Here is a 21,551-nt window from a genome sequence, read left to right as displayed (position 1 = left end):
ATTCTTAACTGTCACAATGAAGTCATTACAGCTTAAATTAGTGAAATAAATAGAAGCTAGATAACTTAGCATCTATATTTGATGAAGAATTTATGGAACGTAATGGTTGACATGTTAAAACTAAGGAGTAATGAAAATAGGTAGCTATGTATCTGGAAATATCAAAAAAGTATAGATTTTAATTATTCGAGGGAGTAATATTTAACAACAGAAACTTCTTAGCTATAATATGAAATTTTATGATAAAAGATAATTTTAAAAATTGTATCTATGTCAATTTGTGTCATGTTTTCTTCATGTTTGAAACCAAATGATATCCAAAATATCAATCTTATGGTGATAAATTGGTTTTCTTATGATTTCAATCAAAATCAAAAAGATTCCGTTGATTTTGATACCTAAAAACAAAACAGTTTTGAAAAATGTCCAGCTCCTGTTGTAACCTAAAGTATGTTTATTCAAAAGGTATGTGAACTTTGGTCCAATTTATTCCAATTAGGGAATGGATTACATATTGTACTTTGTGAATCCAGCAATAATTCCTTGCTCCAAACGCTCTGTTTTGTGTTCTTTTTATGTATTCTTTTCTAAACCTGGCATAGGCTTAAAAATTGGAAGAAAGGGTCGAATGTAACAGACATGACCTGTCATCTGCATCTCTTATAAATGATGTAAATATGTTTCTCTTAAGTCAGAGATCAGATGTCACTATTCACCAAGCAATTACAGAGTCTGTGCCTTGAAAAATGCAAGAAAAGAATCATTAGACTTCTCTTGCCACGAGCAGAAAAATAACCTACTCTCTGGAGTAATAAGCAGTTTAGTTTTGAACTTCTACTGCCAATTTAAAAGTGGAATATTAAAAAGTTTAATGTAATATAAGTTTTTTAAAAAGGTATACTTTTAAAAACATAAATATTGGCAGATTAGTATTTACTAACTGAAGAAAAAATTAAAAGGCCAAAATTGTTGTCCTTTAAGAGTAAATAGCTTAAAGCAAATGGCAATTCTGTATGTAAAAGAAACACTTACATTTTAAAAATAAACACATTTCAGTTCTTTTGCTATAATGGTAATCTCCAAGCATACCCACACTAGAGTTTAGACCTCTTAAAAGTGATTACATATTAGGCTTCTCCCTCTCGTCTCCATTATCATTAAGTGGCTTTTGCTGATGCTTCAGTTTTCAGAAAAAATAAGAGTTAGTAAAACTAGTAGATTCAAAATATCTTGTCTCTGTGATGACTCTCTTAATTCATGGGACATTAATTTGCTGTTGTATATTCATTACACCTCAAAGTTCCTATAAATTTATCTTGGTTATTTGCCTGTAGATTGGTTCAAATTTTTTTCATCTTTGGAGACAGTAACAAATCTTGACTATTTGGTCAATAAATAGTATTACACTTAGTACCTGATGAGATATTATTTTTTGTTATACATTTTTCTCTGAAAATTGAAATACAAACTCTTATTTATGCTATACTAAATAATATTCAGAATTTTCTTATGGGATTGTATAGCATGCAAAAGCAATCTATTACAAAATCTTATATTTATGTAAATACACATTCATACAGGTCTGTAGTGAAAATTAGCTTCTAACAATTCCATCATTTCTTATATCAAAAGAGGAAAAAAGTATCATGGGGAAACCAATCATCATTTATCCAATGTGTTTTTATATCTTCTAGCTTGAACTCTAATACACCTATAAAAAACATCTCACTAATTTTACTTTTAATTATTCTAATAACAATAATGCTAAGTCATACAAGTATAGATGTTATGTAACAGATTATTAAACACATATTATCAATTTAATTCTTATAATATCTGTTATTAATGTTACTATTTCTACTTTTAAGAGAACGAAAGCACAAGGTAATAAAGTAATAATCCTTTTCATTCACTCCTATGTCACTTTTTCATTCATTCATTAACTTATTCATTGTCTGTTTGATAAAAATTGGGTGTTTACCATGTGCCAATCATTGTGCTAATTGCTAGGCACTTAAGGCTGAGTCTTGTAGATGTTCTCCTGTGTTAGAAAAGAGGTGAATGTGTTTGATAAATTAAAAGGTCACTGCTATTCATTAAGTAGTCTTCAAAGATTTTCTAAATAGGTTTTTCAAAATTCTCAGTTATTCACAAGTATAAAAATTAGAACATACATTAATTACTACATAGTTCAGATCACATAGCTGCTTTATACTATATTTAATTTGCAATTTACAAATGCAGCAACTGAGGGGGGAAAGTAAGAGTTAAGAACAGTTTCTCTGTAGTCAAACCGTCTGGGTTTGAATTAGTCATTTATGTAGTGATACTGGATTCTGAGTCTCATTTTTGCCATGTTTCAAGAGTGAATAATGATATTAGGCTTATTATGAAGATACAAATTGCTTGATAATGCCTGACTGTTAAGAAGTACTGAGAAAACGTGTACCTCCTACCCAAACAAGACATCCTCATTTTATATTCCCTCTTTTAAATAGGGCCCTGACTATTCAGTAACTCAAACTGAAAACTCTGAATTCTTATCAACTATCTCATATCCCTCTGTCTTGCATTAAGTAGTCAGTCATCAAGTCTTACAATTTTACTTTCTATATTTCTCTTACTTAGAATCCCTATTTTCACATGAGCACTGATTTACTGTAGACTCTTGCCACTTTTACTTGGAGAATTTAAGCAGATATTTATTATAAATTTAAAAATATATAATTTCCAGGATTGATGGGGAAATAAAAAATATTTGAATTACTACTTTTACTCACTTAGAGCTTAAGATAAAGTTTGGGAAACCTAATATAACTTTAAAATTATGAAGAATATTTTAAAAATTAAACTTCGATGTATTGTGATTGATTCCACAGTCATATATGATTGACAAACAAAAAACATACACAATAATTAATATGGGAGTCTTAAAAATCAAGGATTATCATTAATTAAAAGTTTTTAGGAAAGCTTATAATTTAGTGGTGATTTGACTTGGCTACATTTCAATCAGCCACAAATAGTGAGCATGCTATATTATTAATTGTAATATCAAATAAAGTAGCACTGCTTGATGTATCTAAAATTTACATTTTATTGAGATTATATTCTCTCATCCCTAGGCAATAAGAGATTTGGGTGTTTGGCTTCTTTATTCCTTGTGATCTGTAAAGCAGTTTCTGGGAGACATCATGATATGGTTTGGTTGTATGTCCCCACCCAAATCTCATCTCTAATTGTAAGCCTTGTAATCCGTGGAGGAAAGAACTTGGTCAGGAGGCGGTTTCCACCATGCTGTTCTTGTGATAGTGAGTAAGTTTTCGTGAGATCTGATGGTTTTAAAAGGGGCTCTTCTCCACCTCATTCTCACCTGCCACCATGTAAGACGTCTCTGCTTCCCCTTCAACCATGATTGTAAGTTTCCTGAGGCCTACCCAGTCATGTGGAACTGTGAGTCAATTAAACCTCTTTTCTTTATAAATTACCCAGTCTCAGGTAGTTTGTTTAAAGCAGTGTGAAAATAGACTAATACACACTAGCAGCCTTAGCAGCCTGCATGATGAACAGCCTTCAAAGGCTGGCTCAGGATGCTGGAGCACAGAGCACAAAGAAGTGTTGTTGATTTCGAATTAGTTTCCTAAATCAGTGAAATCTGAGAACCAGCTAAAACTATGATCTCACTGAGGACTTTCCTATCACTTTCTAGGCATTGATGGTCCTTCCCTCTTATGCACTACGACTATAACACTAATTTTTGGTTTCACACTGTTTAGTAAATATTTGTTAATATTCCTACTTTCTCAAGAAAGCAACTATATAAAAGCAAGAGAATGTTCTTTCAAATTCAGTACCAGGTAGCATGCATTAGTAATCACTCAGTAAGAGATTTTTGACTGCATAATTTTACATTATTCATCACTCAGTTCGTTGTTTTTTTTGTTTTGTTTTGTTTTTGTTTTTGTTTTTTTTTCAGATGACAATATAGCAAGAACTTGCTTTTTTTTCACACTGGGTTTAATTTTTTTTTTTTTTTTTACTGTATTGAATAGATGTGTGGGTATTTGCTAGATATAGCTCTATTTTGAATAATAACTGTACTAAGCTGGCTTCAACTGATAGCTGTTTTCCATGTCCTATAGGCATTTTGATTGATTTTTACAATTCATAGGTTCTTTAAACTTGCCTGAACACAATTCTTTCTCTACACACATCAAAGAACACACACTGTATTTCATTATCTCAATTGATCGTTTTAACTTCTAATCTTCATGGAAGGGTTCCAATCACTTCCCTGACTCCTTAAGCCTTTTACTATTGTTAGTTCAAACCTCTTGCTCATTTTACTTTCCAAACCAAAATACTTCAAATGGTAAATTTAAAGAGTGGGGAGCTTACATATATATATATATGTGTGTGTGTTTTCGCTCTATCTTGCCTCTAGGCTTTTCTGATGCTTCTGCCTGAATAAGGTCTTTGACAGCCCACAAATTGTATACTCCCAATTCTTGCAGTCAGTTTATGATAAACATAGCAAACATGTAATATCCGTAATAGTTTGAAATACATGCTGATTTAAATGCCCATTTCAGGAAGCTGGTCTCAAACCTCACAAAATCTCATATACTCCTATAATCACAGAGAAAGTGAAAATAATGTTTTTGCCTTTAAAAGGATAAACTATAGCATTGTATGAAAAAAAGATTATTTTAAAAACCTGTTTTGAAATAATTTTAATTATAAAAATGTTGCAAAAATAATAAAAATAATTCCCATAAATCCTTTTACCCACATTACTCAAATGCAAGTATCTTACCAAGTGATATTTCATATCATTCTCTTGCTTTCTATGTATATTAATTTCTGAATCCTTTGAAAATAACTTGTTGAAATTGCATCATGTACCTCTAAACAATTCAATGTGTTTCTTAAATATAAAGACATCTTTAAATAACCTTAGTAAAATTATCAAAATAAGGATATTAACATTTATGCAATACTATATCTAACAGGCAACAGTTTTATTAAAAATGTATTATTTGTGCCAAAACCACCTCTATACCCAAACAAACAATCAAAATAGTATTTTTTATTTTTTCTGGTCTAGCAATCCATGGTATATTGAGTTACTCATCTCTGCTTCCTTTAAACTGGAGGTGTTTCATAATCTGTTTTTGCTTTTCTTGAACTTGACATTTTTGAGGAGTATAGGGTAATTATTTTGTAGAATGTCTCTCAAATTGGACGTGACTCATGTTATGCATTTTCACAGAAGTGGTATTTTGTTCTCAGTGTATTACATCAGGAGGTAAATGATGTTTGTTGAACCTATCACTGGTGATATTAACTTGGATTACTTGGCTAAGGGGGTGTCCATCAAATATTACTAATGTAAAGTTAAGAATTTTTCATTTTTATTTAGTAACTTCCACTGCCACTTTTATCATTCATTGATGATCCTTGTCTGTAACTATTATTACTACAGTGGTTGCTATATGGTGATTTTCTAATTCTATCATTCATTTTACATTTAATAGATGGAATTATATCACAAGAAAAACTTTCTTTATTCCTCTATATATTGATTTATTTATATCAGCATGGGTTTATGGATTCTATTTTTAATCAACAGGTTATAATCACTTATTATAATTAATAGTCTTAAATATAAAGTGTCAGTGGAGGATGATACTATCAAGGTTGCCCATGTATTCTTTTGATGTCTCCTGTCATTTCTTTAGTGTTTTCTCACTTTCTGTCACAAAGGTATACATTTTATTCTGGTGCTTTTCTTGCCCAAGCCCAGAAGAAACCATTTATGAAAGAAGACTTTGTTCCTGTTAGTGAAAAAAGTTAGAGTAATGATCTGAGTGTCAGGTATGCTTATTTCTATTTGTGAGACAGTGCTTCTCTTACCTCTCCATGAACAGAACTAGTAAATGCATGCACATACACATGGAGACATACACATACAAACATATAAATTTATCTATTATTCCATTGAAATAGATTTTATATTATTATTACTTTTTATTTTTTGACACAGGATCTCACTCTGTAACCCAGGCTGGAGTGCAGTGGTGAAATCTGGACTCACTGCAACTTCAGCCTCCCAAGTATCTGAGACTACAGTTGCATGCCACCATTCCAGACTAAATTTGTACTTTTAGTAGAGATGAGAATTTCACCATGTTTGCCAGGCTGGTGTCGAACTTCTACCCTCAAGTGATCCACACACCTTGGCCTCCCAAAGTGCAAGGATTACAGGTGTGAATCACTATGCCTGGCACATTTTATATTAAATTGACAAATTTCATAAATATACAACAAACTGAAGATGTTACAAGAAAAATAATGGAGAAACTGAATAGTTCTAAACCTATTAGAGGACATACATTTATTATTATTCTATTTTCTGTAAAGAAAGCTCTAGATACCAATGGCATTCCTGCTGCAAACTAATATACAATACAAATAACACCAATATTAAACTCTTTCAAATGTATAAAATTCAAACATTTTTCCAACTTGCTTTTTGAGGTCAGAATAACCATGATATTATATTTATTTAAAAAAAACACAAAAGTTACAGTTCACTTTCTTTCATGTACATAGGTACACTACCATCAAATTAAGTCCAGTGACATATGAAAAAGGCAGTACATTATGGTCAATTGGTGATTATTCCAGAAAAGCTAGAATGTTTTGTATTTCATAGTCAGTGCATTTCCTCACAGTAGCAAGAGGAGGGGGAGAGAGAGAGAAAGAGAGAGGGATCAAGATCAAATCATCATCTCAATATATGTGAAAACATAATTTTATATAATTTAGCAACCATACATGATTAAAACCTCTTAAAAATCTAGGACAGAAAGGATCTTCCTTAAATGTATGAGAAATAGCTCAAAATTCTGCAGTAAACACCAGGCTACATAGTAGATTATTAAATTTGGCTCCTAAACTTGGAAATAGGTAGAGGATAACAATAATGGCTACTTCTGTTCAACATTGTGCTAGATGTCAGTGCCAGTACAATAAAACAAGGAAAAAAATATGTGTGTGTGTATGTGTGTGTGTGTGTGTGTGTGTGTGTGTATGATGTTTCCAAAGAAATAATCATTCCTAAATGACATAAATGCATATGTAGAAAACCCAAATAATCTACAAATATTAGAATAAATTAATAAATTTAATAGAATAGCTGCATAAAACATTAGTAAGTAAACAAAAACCAAATCACTTTTATTTCTGTACACCAGAAGCAAGCAACTAGAAAATAAAATTTTTAAATTATCATTTATAATAGCATGAAAATATTAATGTCCTGGAATAAATCTAAGGAGATATATGCAAGGTATATACACTGAAAATTATGTAATGCTAAATAAAGGAAATAATATTTTAATAAGTAAAAAAATACATAGCATTCATGGGATAGATTACCCAATATAGTAAAGATGTAATTGTTTTCTTAATCAGTTAATGAAATTTTAATCAACACTTCAGTAGTTTATGTGTAGGTATGTGTAGTATACAAAACAGACTCTAAAGTTTATAGAAAAATGAAAAGGACCAAGAGAAACTAAGACAGTCTTGAAAATAACATATCTGGACGCCTTGTGTACTACCAGATGTTGAACTTATTACAGAGCTATAGTAATTCATGCAATTTAGTATTAACTAAAGATCAATGTATTAAAAATCTATAATCTACTTGTGGCACCTCAATATGTGGCAGAATACAAATATGCAAATTCTGTTATACATAGGAAACTAAAGCAGATCAGTGGACATACTATCAACATTGACCTCTACTGAATTCAGCAAATCAATTATTTGTAAACCTTTTATACAGGTTGTTATGAGCTGAATTGTGACCATCCCCCCTGCCCCGCCAATCCATATGTTAAAGTCCTAACTCCAGGGACCTCAGAATGTAAATTTATTTGGAGATAAATAAGTCCTTTAAAAAAGTAATTAAAGTAAAATGAGTTCATAAGGGTAGGCTGTAGTTTAATATGAGTGAAAAGATTACAACACAGACAGCTTAGGACACAGACAGACAGACACAGAGGAAAACACCAGATTAAGAAACCAGAGGAAGATGGCATCTACAAGCCAAGGAAAGACATCTTACATGAAACCAACTCTACCAACACCTTGATGTCAGACTTCTAAGCCCCAGAACTGTGAGAAAAGAAATTTATGTTGTATAAGCCACCTAGTCTGTGATGCTTATGGCAGCCCTAGCAAACTAATACACAGATCTAATTCAAAATGAACAGCCAATTGAAAAGGGTGATTTAAAAATTCCCATTTGTATTAGCAATGAAGAAAATAATGTCCCTAAGGCACATAATTTTGATTTGTTATTAAAATGCTATATAAAAGTCAATTTAAAATGAAGATGTATAACATTTTCATGAATCTGAAGACTCAATATTGTAAGAGTCTTAACATCAAAGCAATTCCAGGAAATATTGTAGTAACTTTTTAAATCTATTTGATGATATAATGAGGAAATTTTGCTGTGTTGCTGCAATATGATTCATCTTTCTAATGTTATGCCTTAAATAATTTAAACATAGCTTTTCAAAAATATTTTCCAGTTCTTAGCATGATAACTAATTTTTTTGTTAAATTTGTTGATACTTCTCATAATAATAATATTGTTCAATTTATAATTTTCTATTGTATTTTCCCTCTGTTCAAGCCCAGTATGCCCTGGTCTATGACATTCTTGGATACAGTTTTAAATTTGTTGATACTTTTCTGGTTTCAGAAACTTCTTTGTTTCTGGAGTTCAGGGATTATTTTTTCCTTCTGTCTTTTTAAGATTTGTTCTCTCTGTCTTTCTTTCTCTCTTTTTCTTTCTCTTTATATGTATATCTCCTCAGTATTTATGTCTTTGAATTGGAAAAGGGACCTATCTTTAATAGCCCGATTTTACATTTCCACTATTTGGCATTTTCACTATAGAAACTCTAGTTATCATTTGGAACATGTATGTTTCTACGTTCTATTCTAACCTCATTGTACCTATTGACTAATTTAATGCTAACAAATATCTTATTAGATGGTTAAGTATTATTTCATTTAAAAAAATCCTTCTTTTGCTCAATAAGAAACATGAGGCAAGAGGAATTTGGTAACTTTCTCAGTATCATAGAGTCTATATGAAGCAGACTCTATATGAAGACTTCTATATGAAGCAGGAATTTGGATTTAAATTGTGTGATTATATGGCATTAATATGCTATCACAGTTTTCTAATTTTCATGTGTTTTTCTTCAATTAAATCCAATGATTCTTATGGGTAGAATTTTGAACTGAAATTTGTTTTCTTCTCGCAAAGTACCTACATTAGAAAATTTCACTGCATTTCTTCCTCGATTCCAGGGAGTAGTTAGTGGCAAATTTTGAATTTTTTTCTTTTTAATGTAAATGTGATATAATTTATCAGCATCCTAGTACTGCAATATGAAGGAAATAATTATATGTCCTATTTGCTACAGCCAAATGATCTTGTCTTCCTTCTTAGAATGACCCCAATCTGACCACAATCTCTCCACCAGTAAGGCTGTTTTACATCTTTTAGAATTTCTTAAAGTACCTGAACTACTAGGAAAATCTGTGTTTCACAAGTTCTCATATATTTTTGCCCTAAATATTTTCAAAATTTATAAAACTCTTTTTAAAAAATAAAAAGTTCAAGCAATATCTTGATTTTTTTACATAAGAGTTACACATTCTTGAGTTTATGAGAAAGACTCAATCAATACAAACAGGTCACTAAACCTTTAAGAATATAAATACAAGGGAAAGCTGTGATTAGAACATCAACAACAATTAAAAACAAAATTACCCAGCATTTTAAGAGTTAATGAATCAATTAGTTTTTCATCTATTGACTCTTTTTGTATTTGCTAATTCATTCAGTAATTATAAGTATATATGTATGTATGTATGTATTGCTTACCTATTGTGAGCTAAGGAATATTTCAAGCACTAGGAATATAATAGTAATCAACAACCATAAAATCTGTGCATTCATGTAGTAAAAAATTTCTAGAGAGAAAAAGAAAATAAGCAAATCCATGAAGTAGATATTTATAAATTATCATTGTTAGTATGAAATTTTCCATGGATTCCTCAGGTTTCTGCACAGGCTGGGTCTTCTAAGCAAAATACATGTTTCTGCACAGGCTGGGTCTTCTAAGCAAAATACATGTTTCAATAGCAAACAGAGAGATTGTTTCCCTCTGGGCAAATACAGAGATATATTTTGTAGATGTCCAAGGTAGTAAAGATAAAACCTTCTCTGTTCCTTTCCCAGAGACATATGCTTACCTTCTAGGATAATAAACCTATGGAGTTTTCTCTGTTCCTCCAGGAGGATTTTTTTTATATTCCAGAAAAATGAGTAATCTCGCTCTCTACAGAGGAGGGTAGGTGGATTTGCCAGCAGTCTCATAAACTCTAAGAGGCTCCTAATTTCAGGCTTCCTCTCCTGTGGTGCAACCCACTGCACGTGCAGGTAAACATCTGGTCCTCATCATGTTCCTCTGTGGGATGTGGGGTGTGAGGAACTTCCACAAGAAGCTGCTCTGGCTACTGTTTTTGTTCTTTTGCTGTGGTCTGTTTTTGACTCAGAAATAAAAATCTTTTGTTCTTTCATATATGTATGTATTAGTCTGTGTGTTTGGGAGTGCATGTGTCTGTGTGTGTGTGTGTGTGTGTTTATGTATCTGTAACATTCTAGCAGGTGAATAGCTCAAAAGTAGGGTAAAAATCTCAGACCCAGGCCGGGTGCAGTGGCTCACACCTATAATCCCAGCACTTTGGGAGGCCCAGACAGGAGAATTACCTGAGGTCAAGAGTTTGAGACCAGCCTGGCCAAGATGGAGAAAACCCGTCTCTACTAAAAATGCAAAAATTAGCTGGGCGTGGTGTCGCACACTTGTAATCCCAGCTACTCAGGAGGCTGAGGCAGGAGAATTGCTGGAACCCATGAGGCGGAGATGAGCCGAGATAGCACCACAGCACGCCAGCCTGGGTGATAGAATGAGACTCCCCCTCAAAAAAAAAAAAAACCTCAGACTCTTCACCCTTTCCAGTTTAATAGCCATATGTACTAGACAAAAATTACATAGTATATGATGAAAGAAAATAGATATATAGATTGGGAGAGACATGTTTAAGTAAAGTCTCTTTGACATTGAAGCTGAGCTCTGAAGATATGAAGGTATAATTAATGCAAAGAAAAAACAATAAGAGCAAGAACATAAAATATTCAACAAAGAATAACAAAAAAGCCCAGGACAGAGGAAGCCTAAAGTGTCAGAAACTGCTGAAGATGTGGAGTTAAGCAGACTCCAGATCTGTGTGTAGCTGGTAATTATGATTATATTGAGAAAATTAGTGGACGCTTGAATTGAGGCTCAGATCCAATCATTTGGCTTAAGATATAGTAATTCGGATATTGTATATAGAAATGGAAATGCTGATTAGACATTTGGATTTATGTCTGTGGGTGAAGGAGGAATTCTGGGATAGCGAAAAACTAGCCTATGTATCGTCCTTTAAAGTCAAATGACTGTATGTGCTCACCCTAAGGAGATGGAATGGACAGTGAGGTGCACTCAGAAGAGTAGGAGGAGAGCAAAGGGGAAAACATTTAGCCTGTGAATGAGGATAAAAATAAGAAAAGCCATGTTATGGAATATAGCTGAGGGTGGTTTTTCACATGTTGTGACAATGACCACTGTGACAGAGAAGTGTCCACTGTTTTTGGCAATGTGAAAGTCATGGGTGAAATTCCTAGGATTCATTTTAGTGAATTGGTTAGGGTGGTAGTTGATAAGAGTGGGTAGGAGGGAAGAATGCATAGATACTGAGTGCATTCAATTCCTTGATTTTTTTTTTCTTAACTGTGAAAATGTATAAAGAAAGAAATCAAGAGATATATAAGTTCAAGTGAATTCCTTCAAATAGAACTTTCTTCAAGATACGGTTATTAAAAAGAAAGAACTATCACTTATTTTGAGTCTTTGACTGTTAACAAATCTATATTGGCTGTTACAGGAGACACAGCTGTATATGGTGAAAAGAACACTGGAAAACATAGTCTAGGTGTTAAAACATAGTCCTGGGTCTTATGATTATTGGGTTGTTACCCTGGAGCAATAATAATCACTCTAATCCTCCATGTCTTCATTTGTGATCTCAGAAAATATTTTCTACCTGCACAGAGACTTGTAAGATTCATGTTTGTCTAGCTATGAGAACACACGTTCAAAACCAGTGGAAGTACGTAAATATTTATTTCACCAGTTTATGCTAAAACAAAAGGAAAACAAAACTACCTGATATATTAAATAATGTATCAAAAGAAACTATAATATGCAGCACAATGTGCTCTATGTCCTAACTTAAGATTTTTAAATTGTATTTATTATTTTATTTTAATATAGAAAATTAAAACTTCCATAAGAATAAGGGAGGGCTGGGTGCAGGGACTCATACCTGTAATCCCAGCACTTTGGAAGGCTGAGGCAGGCGGATCAAAAGGTCAGGAGATGGAGACCATCCTGGCTAACACGGTGAAACCCTGTTTCTACTAAAAACACAAAAAATTAGCTGGGCGTGGTAGCGGGCGCCTGTAATCCCAGCTACTTGGGAGGCTGAGGCAGGAGAATGGCGTGAACTCAGGAGACAGAGCTTGCAGTGAGCCGACATCTTGCCACTTCACTCCAGCCTGGGCGACAGAGCAAGACTCTGTCTCAAAAAAATAAAAGGCATAAATGCCTGTTGTTAAATTGAAGCATAGAACAATATTGATTGTTACCATGGTAGCAAAGGAACAAGGATCAGGTAGTATTATCAGCTGTTACATATACTGTGAGGTGTAGACTACTATTGGTTTAGCTCAATACAGTTCATCATCACAAATGGGAGTGGGATGTAGGAAAGTGGAATTAAAAAATTAAAACTAGGCCAGGCAGGGTGGCTCATCCCTGTAATCCCAGCACTTTGGGTGGCTGAGGTGGGTGGATCATGATGTCAGGAGATTAAAACCATCCTGGCCAACATGGTGAAACCCCGTCTCTACTAAAATACAAAAATTAGCTGGGCATGGTGGCGCACGCCTGTAATCCCAGCTACTCAGGAGACAGAGGCAGGAGAATCGCTTGAACACGGGAGGTGGATATTGCAGTGAGCCAAGATCATGCCACTGCACTCCAGCCTGGCGACAGAAGGAGACTCATCCTCCAAAAAAAAAATAAAAATAAAAACAAAGGTATCCGCCTCCATCATACCGGAGAGTACCACCAACTGGGCTGTTGAGTTCCTGGGCCCATAACCAGCAGCCTGAGACTTGCACAGTGGTACACCAGCACGCTAGAATCAGCACAAGAGTGAGGATTCAGGATACATAGGTAAAATAGCTGAGAAAAATGTAATAGTGTTTTTGCATGTTTACCCTAGATTACAGAAGGTTTTAATTATCTTGATATTCACCCTAACAATTTTCAAGGCCAAAATTATACTTTTTCAGAAAAACAAGATATATTATCTCCTAACTTTTAAATGGTTTACTAGCCATTTAAAGTGACTTGAGAATTCTACTGTCAACATTCTTTTCCACTGCTCATTGAACATGAAAAAAGGAAAATCAAAAGAAACTTTTCGAAAACAAATTTAGGGAGTCTAATATAAGTTGTGAACTTATGTATCTTTTAAAAAGGCAGAGAAGCACTAATTAAATTCTTATCTTTCTAATTGTGCATATGATGGAGCTCTTTATTTTTTCCTGTAGACAAAAATTACATAGCCCAAGTTAAATCTCAAATTTTTACTGTCAGAACTTTGAGAAAATATTACATCTATGTTCAGTGGTTTGAGAATAATACCTTGGTCTCCATGGCCTGCTAGTCATCAGATTGTTCCTTTCTATTTCTGTCATACCACTTCTAAGATACTTACTAGATGTCATATATTTGATTAAACACAATTTTAGAGAAATGGTATTTCTTTTTGATGGAGCTAAGAGACTGCTGTTAAATGTTTCTTCTCAAATAGCAACTTGAACTTCTTCCCTTAGTACTCAAAACTTAATATATGGACTACATCAGAATATTTATTAAGGATAGAACTTGTGATAATTAGAAAAAAACTTTTCCCACATTGAAGGACGTTAAGTCTAAAATACACATGGGACATTTAAATTTTTTTATCAGCTTTTGAATTTATTTCTGGTATAAATGAAAGTATGTTTTTCCATAGATATTAAAGACATGAATGTAGTTGCAAGGAAATAGTTAAAGTATCTGGCCTGTGATCCATTCATTCTTTAACCAGAGTGCAACCCCAGGAGAAAGAAAATAGGGCAGGTGACCTGCCCTTGTCTCCTTGTCAACTGGACCTCTGGGTAAATAGGCTGATGATATTTGCTAGGAGGAAGAAACCTTATCTATATGGCCCCTTAGCAGGATGCCCCTGGCTAAAGGATTACTTATAGTAAATAAAATTACAATCAACGGATTTATGAGGCATGGCTACCTGGAGAATGTCATACAACTCTGTGGGTATAATATAGAGATGTTACATAACTTAAATGCCTCCTGCTGTGTGAGGTAAAGCCACAAAACTTCCCTTGGAAACCATCTATTATTGGGCAGGAAAGTGTTGGCTAATATTGGAAGGAAGGATTTGGTAGGGTTGCCAGATGTAGCAAAATACAGATGCCCAGTTAAATTTTTGTTGGAGAGAAACAATGAAGTTTGTGTGTAAGTATACAAGTATGTCCTATCCAATATTTGGGACTTACTTTAAAAAAAAAAAAAAAAAAGCTGTGGTTGTATCTCTGCAATTCAAATTTAACTAAGCATCTGTACTTTTTGTGGCTAATCTAATACCTTGTTTTTAATACCTTTGTGGTAAATCTAATACCTAATCTGGAGAATCAGTTGGAAATATTATGCAACTTTTGTACTAAATGTAAGCTTTATTACATGTCTTAAATGAAAATTGTATACATTGTTGTATAACATGATTATTCAATATATGTATACTTTGCAAAATAATTACTAGAATCTAGGTAATTAACATATTTCTCAACTTACGTAGTTACTCTTTTTATCTGCATGCTGAGAACGTTTAGAAAATGGCCTTTACTGTTTTTGTGCTCATACCAACATTCTGATCATGATCACTTAAGTAATCTCTAAGAAGTTTCAGACATTTCCTATAGCATTCCTCTTGATTGGAGCCCTTACCAGAATCACCCTTAATACTCCATTAATGGCAAAACAGGCTTTTTCTAGCCTGCCTCTCCTCCAAAGTCTTCCAGCCTCTAGCCATTAAAGTTCTCAAGATGGTTCCATATTTTCCAGTGTTTGTTATAGCAGCACCCCGTTTCTCTGGTACTGGTTTTCTGCATTAGTCTATTTTGTTCTATAACAATATACCACAGACTGGGTAATTTATAGTGAATAGAAACTTATTAGCTGACAGTTTGAAAGCTGAAGAGTCCAAGATTGACAGATCAGAATCTGGTGAGGGTCTTCTTGGTAAAAAGGCAAAAAGAGGCAAGAAAAAGAGATTAAAATGTAGCCAAAATCATACTTGTATAACAAATCCATTGCCACAATAATGAACTCACTTCTGCAATAATGGTATTCATTCATTCACTCTCTCATCCTTTACTTAGGCCCCGCTAAACACTGTGGAATGGGTGATTAAGTTTCCAACACATGTTTTCTAGGGGACACATTTAAATTATAGCACACCCATTGCAATTTACTGTCTGAAAATAAGGAATATTGATTGAGAAAATTTAACTGATCATAGGACTAGAGGTCAATAGGAATTTTCTCACTAAGATCTTCATTAAAATTTTTGTAATGTTAGATAACACGTTCAGCAAATGATTTAAGCATCCGTTTAATATGCATTTTGTTTGGTTAAGCCTTTGTTTTGTTTGTTTGTAACAATATCATCAGTATAAGATGGATAATTTCCATAAAACTGCTATTCATATGCAAATGCAAACATTTTGAAGGAAGTGTTAAGAGAAGGCAGGGTAGTGGAATACAATGATTTCATCTAGAGTAATATTTTAGAATATATGAAATCCATTCAACTGGGTTTTTAGGTAACTCTTGAACTATACTAACCATGAGTTTTTACCCTCTTAAATGCTTCATTTGCCAATGTTACACATTGCCAGTTGAGAAGAGACTCACAGATGTAACTGTGCTACAATCACAGTGGGAGAAGAGTGAAGATCTTTTGGAGAAGGTTCAGAGGCTAATGATGACTTGTGCCTGAAGAGAACTCCTTCTCAGTCTGCCCTGAACTGAGCTGCTGGCAAAGCTATGTTTCCTCTTAAAAAACGACTTTCAAACAACTCCACTACACTGTCTGCTGGGTTAGAAGAGCAGAAAAACTTGACCCACAGAGTTAATAAGTAGTAACTTTGTAATTTGAACCTAGTTTATCTAATCCCTCAGTCTCCAGTTTTTCTAGTACAACATTAATAACCTTTTATTTTTAGCTATCGGTATTACTATTACTCTGAACATTATTGCTCTGTTGTTTGTAAATACATGTATTTTAAGTGATGATGCAACAACCATATTCAATAAATACTGCTACTTCTCCATGAATTTCTACAAAATGAATTGGTTCTTGAAAAGAAGTTGTTTGGCATTCCCTACTAAGTATCTGACTGCTCATTAAGAATGAAAATGTGTTTCACAGATGCTGGTCTTTGACCTTTCTATTTGTAGAGCATTTTACATTTATGGTTTCATTACCTCCTCCAAAGCTCTGACAATATTTGGCAAGTTTTACAAAATAGTAACTTGATCAGCTTGCTTTAAGGCCACCCAGCAAGTCAAGAGCAGCCAAATAAGGCAAGATCCCAGATATTTTGACTCTCTTTTATTCCTATGTTATACAAAAATATTTCTATGACAAAAACGTGTTTCCTCAGAAATCTCATTGATATCTACATTTGATCAATTATTATTATCAATAAATTATATAATGAAAACTTAAGAAAATAGAAGTTTATAGTGTTAGAGGTTCTGTAACTAATTTTCTTCAGCTATTAGTACCGGTAAGGTGGAGCTTTCCGAGTCACAGTTATAATATATTTGAAATATGATTGATAAACATCTGCCAGAAATGCTAGTTATAAGAGGAAATATTTTGCAACTTTTGTGCTAAATGTAATCTTTAGTACACGTGTTAAATGTATATTTACTTTTTCTGAAAATTATGAAAAAAGTAAGAGGCTTATTAAATTAACTCCATAATTCATATGAGATAATTAGCATAACTGTTGCAATGAAGCTTTCCTCCCTCATGCTAAATCCATCCCAAAGATAATTGTAGAATAAAATTATAGAGCTTTACAAGCAAAGAAGCCCAATGAGATAATTGTTGTCCTTGGTGTGTATGTAATGAAGCTGAGGTCAAAAAGATTAAGTGACTTATTCAAGGTCACACAACTAACGGGTGAGTAGAATTTAGAGATCCTGACACACACTCCATAATCTTGTGTTTATGATCTATTTAATAGCTTTCTGTGCAAGCGCAGTAAATAGCTTAATCACTTGATCACAAGAGTACATTGATTCAACAAGTCAAACATGACACAGCTTAAAAGGTGCATGTTTATGAAAGATGTTTGCCTTATCCTTGTTTACACAGCAAGGAACTTTGAGGAGTTAATTTCAAAACTGTAAGCTGTGTGAATCAACTTTGATGGAAAACAAATATAGTAAATCAAAACAACCTCTAAATATTCTAAGTAGATAAACAATAATATAACTTAGAAACATGCCATATTGTGTTTGCCGTTCAATGAAAGGAAAGTTAATTCAAAATCTTAATATCAAGTCAGCTTACAAAAAGATCAAGAAAGTAGAAATAAACCCAAGTAATTAAAAACCCACTGTGATCATTATAAATAGAATTAAACTTTCTTTTTGCTTAACTCTTTTCTTAGCAAATAGGGAATAAAGTGAAAGATATCTGATCTATGGCAAAAGAGTTTCAGTATACACATTCCATACTTGGATTTTTTAAATATAAACAATAATATTAAAATGGACACTATACATTCAGAAACAAAACTTAGGTATTTGTACAGTTTCACCAATATACATAGGACAATGTTTTTCATAGCAGATGCTTAAGATATTAGAATCTCAAAGAAGAATATTTAATCATTGTGAATTTCTTGTCTGTGCTTTGAAAACAGACTCTACAGTCATAATGTGAACAATGAATGCACTGATTTTTTTCACATTTAGAATGAATTCATACATATTCCTTAGTAGATTTATATATTAGGTTTATAATATTTTATGTAGAGTTTTTAAAATTTAAATTTGTATAGTAAGTTGTATATTAAGATACGAGATAGAAGAAAATCTTAAGGAAACATAAAATATAAAAATATTCACATTTTACAAATAGAGTCAAGAAGTGTTATCTATAGTTGATAGAAAAGGGAATAAATGAGTTTATTTTTTTAAGTAAGAAGTTTGAACTACGGACTAAGTAGAATGACAAAAAATACATAAGGGAAAAAGATAATGCAAGTGTGTAATAAATACATATTCTCTTCTACAACAGCATACAGACAACAGGTAATGTTTAACCTTTATAAATCAAGAAAGAAGAGCAGAGTGTGTTATTCATAGATATGAAATTAGCCATCAAGAAAGAAAATCTACTTAAAAATACCTGCGAGTAAGAATGGATTAGTTCTTAAAAATGGGCAAGAGATTTTTCTTTTATATTATTTTATTTTGTAAATCATGTGTATAGGTTAATAAATTTAGTTATAGATTCTCTATTAAAATAATATTAAACATGATCATTAACTCTGGATTCATGTTGTCACTAAGTTTCTAATCTTTTATCAAAGTATTCAAAATTATAGAATATATAGCCACTTTAAAGAATATTTAACAAATACATTGTTGCAAAAATAGCATGTGCATAGCTTAATTGGTAGATTGATAGTGTTCAATAATATCTCAAATTAGGTCAAAATAATTAATACCCTACCACGGTTATGAGGAGAAAACAGAAATAGTGCAAACTTAGTAGGTTGTTGACTATATTAAATTAAATCTCACTCTGACTTCTGTTAGAAAAGTCCTTCATAATTGAAAGATACTTTAAAACAAATTTTGAAATTAGTTGAAGATTATAACTCTATCTAAAGTTGACTAAAACGTCAGACATTTAAAAAATAGTTTTATATACTCTAATACTCATGAGATCATAAATTTTTATTATTCACTGAATAATATTTAGTAACAGAAATAATGTTTTTCAAACCAGTGAAAACAAATGAGAACCATATATTCTAAGCAATTAAAACTAACCACATGTTATTTTAGTGCTATTAGTGGTATAATAATATATGGGTATACTATACTCAGTCATTTTACTCAGTATGTATATACATTTTAATGTATTTTTACATAGTAAGAATTTTTAGATTTGATTAACAATTTTAATAATAATATAAACTGGTAGAATACATTTTAAGCAAGATTTTAAAATTTGAAAGGATATTGTATTATAAAAATGTCTTAGATTATTTAATAATTCTAATAATACATATGAATTATTGTATCCATAAAATGGATATAATATAAATATTTATGTTCCATGTAAAATTTATTGTGTATATATCTGTCAAAAATATTTAAGCTGTATTTAGAGTCACTAAATCTTTATTCTAGTCTTTACTGAGCTCTGCCAGGAAGTGGTTGTGCAACAGTAGGTGAGTCTCACTACTCTGAGAGTCAAAATAAGGTTTGTAAAATTCTAAACAATGAATTATTTTTTACATTGTAAAGTTTTTAAATGATCTCGTAGAAATGGCAAGTTATCCTTCAACTGAAAGATACAGTCTAATATGATCCTACAGGCAAACCAGCCATATAAGCAACTAAATTACAAAAGTAAAACAAATGATTGGATTGCATTAGCTCTATTTACCAAATGATGACATTAGGTTACAGGTGCCTCTGTCAAATTGTACAACTAACAATGATCATAAATATAATATAAATGATTTGAATAGGAACAGTGTAAAACAATAGGAGTGGAGTAGGCTGAGTTGGGCTACAGAGATCGTACTTCAACATAAATGGACAGCCACTACACAGATACAATTAACCATGATCATGTGAGAACGTGGGCCTGTGTGGCAGGTAGGCAATTTCTCTACAGAATACATAAATCTAATTTTATGTAAAATATACGATTTTTAAATGTAGGCAAGTAACTTATATTGTGTGAGCCAAACAAACAAATTTCCTGGCCATATCTGCTCCATAGAGAATATTTGCCCTGTGCTTTTCCTTTTAATAGTTAACAACAAGAAAGATTTTTTTTCATCCAATGTTACATAATGGGATAATTCATGAAAATATTTTAAAAGTTAATTAGTTAATTTTAGTGTTTAAATTAATTTTGTGGAGTATTCTATTTTAATATTAAGATTAAAGGAAGGTAATTTTTAACTTATGAAATGCCTTCTATTCAGATAATAGTTGGTTAAGCCATTAGCAGGCATTTGTATTTACAATTACATTTTGTCCCAAAGATTTTCCCACACATCAGCCTCCAGATTGATTAGAAATCACATCATCTTTGGATGTTAAGTGGACAGAAAGTTAATTATAGTTGAGGAGGTAAACATGTTTTAAAAATAATTCTATGGAGTATATGAAATGTGGCAGTGTAGCATAACAATGTATGATATATTTCCTATAATTCAATTTGAATGACATTTGCAGTAGAAAAAATTAATGGATGCTACAATGTATAGTGTTACAAAGCAGGAAATGTAATATTATAATATTATTCAACTTTCCAAAATAAGTGACTATAAGCACACGTGCACACACACATTGCTCGTGGGGGATCTAACAAAATTAGAAACCAAGACCTTAATGACTTCCAATAACATTTATTCATTATACACTCAGTTTAACATCTGCATTTTGCAAGTATGTGTGTGTTTTTGTGTCTTTGTGTGTGTGTGAAATGCACTATACATATAGGGCCTATAATACTGGCTAGCACATAGTTTATTTTTGGGGTAAACGAATGACATTTATGATAATATAACATATATTTGAGAGATATATTTTTGTCTCCTCTGTAAGCATAAGTGTAGAATAACAGTATGATAGAAATTGTTGGGAATTTGAGAAGAAAAAAAAATAAAAAACCTTCTCCAGGCCTGATCACTGTTGAAGGACAACAGAAAAGACAGTCTTACAGCCCCTCTGCACAGAAGGATCTGAAGGTGATGGGAGTGCACTATTTATATGAAAAGAGAGAGGTGAGATCCCATTTGTCAATTTTGGCTTTTGCTGCCGTTGCTTTTGGTGTTTTAGACATGAAGTCCTTGCCCACGCCTATGTCCTGAATGGTACTACCTAGATTTTCTTCTAGGGTTTTTATGGTATTAGGTCTAACATTTAAGTCTCTAATCCATCTTGAAT

The sequence above is a fragment of the Colobus angolensis genome, unplaced genomic scaffold, assembly GCF_000951035.1.
Source record: "Colobus angolensis palliatus isolate OR3802 unplaced genomic scaffold, Cang.pa_1.0 Scaffold298, whole genome shotgun sequence".
In the NCBI taxonomy this organism is placed as follows: Eukaryota; Metazoa; Chordata; class Mammalia; order Primates; family Cercopithecidae; genus Colobus; species Colobus angolensis.
The sequence above is the reverse complement of the archived record's forward strand: the minus strand, read 5'-3'. Positions refer to the sequence as shown.